The sequence below is a fragment of the Eumetopias jubatus genome, unplaced genomic scaffold, assembly GCF_037043125.1.
Source record: "Eumetopias jubatus isolate StellerSeaLion01/CBP00866 unplaced genomic scaffold, mEumJub1_p1.0 scaffold_14, whole genome shotgun sequence".
In the NCBI taxonomy this organism is placed as follows: domain Eukaryota; kingdom Metazoa; phylum Chordata; class Mammalia; order Carnivora; family Otariidae; genus Eumetopias; species Eumetopias jubatus.
The window spans coordinates 17,553,283-17,559,382 of record NW_028274820.1 but is presented as its reverse complement, the minus strand read 5'-3'; the positions used below and the strand labels follow the sequence as shown (position 1 = coordinate 17,559,382).

The window sequence follows — 6,100 nt, the reverse complement described above, 5'->3', positions numbered from 1 at the left end:
AGCTGATTGTTTACTTCAGGAATTAATGGTGAGATTCCTTCAGAATGGCCTCAGACACTAATAAAAGACATATAATATTTACTTTTGAGAGATCATTGCACTTCTGAAGAATTGTAATGCCCATGAATAAAATCAGAAAATAGTAATAACAAGAAATATTTATATAAAGTATAGACCTCTTCCTTTCTTCATTCTGAACCATTCAAGTACTAAAAATCCTTTTCTCTGCAGTGAATTAACAGATAAATGGATTTTTCTCTGAGCCATCCATCCTGTATTTTCAGAGTTCCCAGACAACTGAATTTTGTGGGAAATAGCATCAAAATGCTTCTATTTGTACCATCTTTGCTGGTATCATTCAGGGTTCACTGAGTGAGCAGAATCTACAATATCTTCCTGCAGAGTTCAGGAAATACTGCCGAGCAAGAGACAGGCTTGGCACCCAGGTGTGCAGCTTCTGTGGTTGCCCATATTGAGAAGGATGGGGTGGGTCAGACCTGAAGATGGTTCTTGTGCAGCTTCTCTTGGTAACGCTGATGCTGTGGATCTACTCCAGCAGGCACAGTAGTACATGGCCTCGTCTTCTTGCTCTAAGAAATTTACATTCAAGGTTGAAGTGGAAGTATGAGCATTTTTACTTGCTTCAAGTTTGTTTTTCTTCCCACCTAAAGAAACTTGAACAGAGCTTTCCTGGATATATGTTAGATGTTCTATCTCCTGATCTGGTTTCTGCCGGTACCAATGTATTACTTTATTTTTAAAGTCCTGAGTGAACACCTTGCATGATATGTGGGCACTCTTATCTCTTGCTCTGGAAATTGATATTTCAGGTTGCTCCAATTTCACCTGCCCAAGGCCAACTGCAAGCAAAGAAGAGAAATTCCCATGAACAAATGATATGGGAAAAGGCAACAATAAAGAATTTCTTGAGTCTCTCCTATAGACTGAGGTGACTGGGGGACAACTCACAGGCCCAGAGGCAGGAGAAGATGACTGCTTTCAGGAGTGGCATCCTGTTGGCCTGGCTGGCTCCCCAGTGACAAGGTAAGAAGTGAGGTGCCTGGTAGCAGGACTTGTCATGTCAGTGGCTGGAGGGCGGGGCTGGTTTGGTTTTCTCAGAAGAAGTGGTGGCTTAGGTAGTTCCCTGGGGTTGTTCATGATCAGCCACAGGTCTGAGCAGTTTGGGGCTTCCTGTGCTAGGCAGATGGGGTGCGAGGGCTCCCAATCTGGAAATCTGGAAAGAAATTCCTGGTATGAATGTGTCCTTCTGGGGCAGGACAGGATGATTCCCACACCCATCAGCCATTTCCCCCTGGGATCCCATACTGCAGAAACATTACTCAGAAACATGAGGACAGGCCTGCAGCGTTCAGCCCTTATGTCTGTCTGTGTCTGATTTGCTATTGATCTGGGACTGGGATGCAAAACCTGACTTTAACTCTTCTGTAACTCAGCATAGCAGAACAACAGACAGTGAACTATCTTATCGATGTTATTGAATATGCCTTGTGCACAAGCATTTTTAAAGTTAACTGAGATGTCACCAGGCAGATTAAGACTCAGAGAAATCAATTTTCATTTATATTCTGGGTGCCTCCAAGAAGGGACTAAGGCTGCAATTGCTGGGGATACATGGGTCAGAGCCGTCTCTGGAAACCAGCTTTTACTCTCCTGGGGCTTACAACTGTCTCAGGATCATGATGTCTCATACAGGATCATTTTCAAAGTAATGTTATGTGTAATAAGTAATGATAAACTTTACAGTTAATATACATCCAATGTCCGTTGTGGACTTGCAATGTGTCAGGCAGTGTTCTAAATGTTTCTTGCATTATTTTATTTAATACTTTCTGCAGCCTCATGAGAGAGCTGTTTGATTAATCTCCATTTCATAAATGAGGACTGTGGCAAAGAGTAGTGACTCATGCCAAGACACAGACCCGGTACATAACAGAGTACATATAGAAACGTGCTTCCTTAAAGACAATCTGAGAGAAATGAAATATAAAAATGACAGCACAAGGCATCCATCATTTACTTTTACTTTGAATTTTCTGTACATATTTATAATTTTTTAAACATTTATTCATATATTTATTTGAAAGAGAGAGGGGAAGAGAATGGATGGGGGAGGGGCATAGGGACAGGGAGAGAGAGAATTCCAAGCATACTCCATGCTGAGCTCAGAGCTAGAGGCTGGGCTCAAGCTCAGGACCCTGATATCAAGATCTGAGCCAAAACCAAGAGTTCAACGCTTAACTGACTAAGCCACCTAAGTGCACCACTACATATTTAAAGATATAAATAGGAATGCTTGCAATTTTATATGCAAATATACATTTTTAAGTGATACTTGCATATTTGATTTTTTATTCTCTTTCTTTGGTTAACTTATTGTGATCAATACTGCAAGTCTTTAATAATCTATGAGAATATTTTTAATTGCCAGAAACAATTAAACACCCTCCTCTACCACTTAACCCATTTAGTTAACTTCATGTTTTCAAAATTTATCAGGTCCTTAAAAAATGTTTGTGAATATTAGTAATGACCTATGAAAATAGAGACCCTCCTATACTACTTACCCCTTTGGATTGTGGCTGAGTTATTTAATTTTTTCATGTCCAAGTTTCTATAATTGCCATAAAAAATATCTTTCAGAAAGTTAAATTGCATTATCACACTAAACATTATAACGAACATGAAGGACATTCTGTGCCTGGCAATAATATGTCCTTTTGAGGTTTTCTTTTTTTTTCTTTTTTTTTTTAATTTTTTTATTGTTATGTTAATCACCATATATTACATCATTAGTTTTTGGTGCAGTGTTCCATGATTCATTGTTTGTTCATAACACCCAGTGCTCCATGCAGAACGTGCCCTCCTCAATACCCATCACCAGGCTAACCCATCCCCCTACCCCCCTCCCCTCTAGAACCCTCAGTTTGTTTTTCAGAGTCCATCATCTCTCATGGTTCATCTCCCCCTCTGACATACTCCCCTTTTCTTCCTCTCCTGTTATCTTCTTCTTTTTCTTTTTTCTTAAAATATGTTGTGTTATTTGTTTCAGAACTACAGAACTGTGATTCAGCAGTCTTGCACAATGCACAACGCTCACTGTAGCACATACCCTCCCCAATGTCTATCACCCAGCCACCCCATCCCTCCCAACCCCAACCACTCCAGTAACACTCAGTTTCTTTCCTAAGATTAAGAATTCCTCATATCAGTGAGGTCATGTGATACATGTCTTTCTCTGATTGACTTATTTCACTCAGCATAACACCCTCCACTTCCATCCACGTCGTTGCAAATGGCAAGATCTCATTCCTTTTGATGGCTGCGTACTATTCCATTGTGTATATATACCACTTCTTCTTTAGCCATTCATCTGTCGATGGGCATCTTGGCTCTTTCCACAGTTTGGCTATGGTGGACATTGCTGCTATAAACATTGGGGTACACGTACCCCTTCGGGTCCCTACATTTGTATCTTTGTGGTAAATACCCAGTAGTGCAATTGCTGGATCGAACGGTAGCTCTAATTTCAACTGTTTGAGGAACCTCCATACTGTTTTCCAGAGGGGTTGCACCAGCTTGCATTCCCACCAACAGTGTAGGAGGGTTCCCCTTTCTCCACATCCCCGCCAACATCTGTCGTTCCCTGACTTGTTAATTTTAGCCATTCTAACGGGTGTGAGGTGGTATCTCATTGAGGTTTTGATTTGGATTTCCCTGATGCCGAGCGATGTTGAGCACTTTTTCATGTGCCTGTTGGCCATTTGGATGTCTTCTTTGGAGAAATGTCTGTTCATGTCTTCTGCCCATTTCTTGATTGGATTATTTGTTCTTTGGGTGTTGAGTTTGATAAGTTCTTTATCGATTTTGGATACTAGCCCTTTATCTGATATGTCATTTGCAAATATTTTCTCCCATTCTGTCGGTTGTCTTTTGGTTTTGTGGACGGTTTCTTTTGCTGTGCAAAAGCTTTTTATCTTGATGAAATCCCAATAGTTCATTTTTGCCCTGGCTTCCCGTGCCTTTGGCGATGTTTCTAGGAAGAAGTTGCTGCGGCTAAGGTCGAAAAGGTTGCTACCTGTGTTCTCCTTTAGGATTTGGATGGACTCCTGTCTCACATTGAGGTCTTTCAACCATTTGGAGTCTATTTTTGTGTGTGGTGTAAGGAAATGGTCCAGTTTCATTCTTCTGCATGTGGCTGTCCAATTTTCCCAACACCATTTGTTGAAGAGACTGTCTCTTTTCCATTGGACATTCTTTCCTGCTTTGTCAAAGATAAGTTGACCATAGAGTTGAGGGTCCATTTCTGGGCTCTCGATTCTGTTCCATTGATCGATGTGTCTGTTTTTGTGCCAGTACCATACTGTCTTGATGATGACAGCTTTGTAATAGAGCTGGAAGTCCGGAATTGTGATGCCGCCAGCTTTGCTTTTCTTTTTCAGTATTCCTCTGGCTATTCTGGGTCTCTTCTGGTTCCATACAAATTTTAGGATTATTTGTTCCATTTCTTTGAAAAAAGTGGATGGTATTTTGATAGGGATTGCATTGAATGTGTAGATTGCTCTAGGTAGCATTGACATCTTCACAATGTTGATTCTTCCAATCCATGAGCATGGAACGTTTTTCCATTTCTTTGTGTCTTCTTCAATTTCTTTCATGAGTATTTTATAATTTTCTGAGTACAGATCCTTTGCCTCTTTGGTTAGATTTATTCCTAGGTATCTTATGGTTTTGGGTGCAATTGTAAATGGGATCGACTCCTTGATTTGTCTCTCTTCTGTCTTGTTGTTGGTGTATAGGAATGCCACTGATTTCTGTGCATTGATTTTATATCCTGCTACTTGACTGAATTCCTGTATGAGTTCTAGCAGTTTTGGGGTGGAGTCTTTTGGGTTTTCCACATACAGTATCATATCATCTGCAAAGAGTGAGAGTTTGACTTCCTTTTTGCCGATTTGGATGCCTTTGATTTCTTTTTGTTTTCTAATTGCTGTGGCTAGGACTTCTAATACTATGTTGAATAGCAGTGGTGAGAGTGGACATCCCTGCTGCGTTCCTGACCTTAGGGGAAAAGCTCTCAGCCTTTCCCCATTGAGAATGATATTCGCTGTAGGTTTTTCATAGATGGCTTTTATGATATTGAGGTATGTACCCTCTATCCCTATACTCTGAAGAGTTTTGATCAAGAAAGGATGCTGTACTTTGTCAAATGCTTTTTCTGCATCTATTGAGAGGATCATATGATTCTTGTTCTTTCTTTTGTTAATGTATTGTATCACGTTGATTGATTTGCGGATGTCGAACCAGCCTTGCAGCCCAGGGATAAATCCCACTTGGTCGTGGTGAATAATCCTTTTAATGTACTGTTGGATCCTATTGGCTAGTATTTTGGTGAGAATTTTTGCATCCATGTTCATCAAGGATATTGGTCTGTAATTCTCTTTTTTGATGGGGTCTTTGTCTGTTTTGGGATCAAGGTAATGCTGGCCTCATAAAATGAGTTTGGAAGTTTCCCTTCCATTTCTATTTTTTGGAACAGTTTCAGGAGAATAGGTATTAATTCTTCTTGAAATGTCTGATAGAATTCCCCTGGGAAGCCATCTGGCCCTGGGCTTTTGTTTCTTGGGAGATTTTTGATGACTGTTTCAATTTCCTTAGTGGTTATAGGTCTGTTCAGGTTTTCTATTTCTTCCTGGTTCAATTTTGGTAGTTGATACATCTCTAGGAATGCACCCATTTCTTCCAGGTTATCTAATTTGCTGGCATAGAGTTGCTCATAATATGTTCTTATAATTGTTTGTATTTCTTTGGTGTTGCTTGTGATCTCTCCTCTTTCATTCATGATTTTGTTGATTTGGGTCATTGCTCTTTTCTTTTTGATCAGTCTGGCCAGGGGTTTATCAATCTTGTTAATTCTTTCAAAGAACCAGCTCCTAGTTTCGTTGATCTGTTCTACTGTTCTTTTGGTTTCTAGTTCATTGATTTCTGCTCTGATCTTTATGATTTCTCTTCTCCTGCTGGGTTTAGGCTTTATTTGCTGTTCTTTCTCCAGCTCCTTTCGGTGTAGGGTTAGGTTGTGTAT

At 40.1% G+C, this 6,100-nt stretch overlaps 1 long non-coding RNA gene across 1 annotated transcript; it reads right to left on the bottom strand.

Annotated features, from left to right (window-relative positions):
* Positions 1-546: 546 nt before the first annotated feature.
* On the bottom strand, positions 547-1,083 carry LOC148162490 (uncharacterized). The gene is made up of 2 exons (XR_015766743.1): positions 970-1,083; positions 547-860 (listed from the first exon to the last, which is right to left on the bottom strand). It is a non-coding gene; the product is annotated as an uncharacterized LOC148162490 (long non-coding RNA).
* Positions 1,084-6,100: the final 5,017 nt, after the last annotated feature.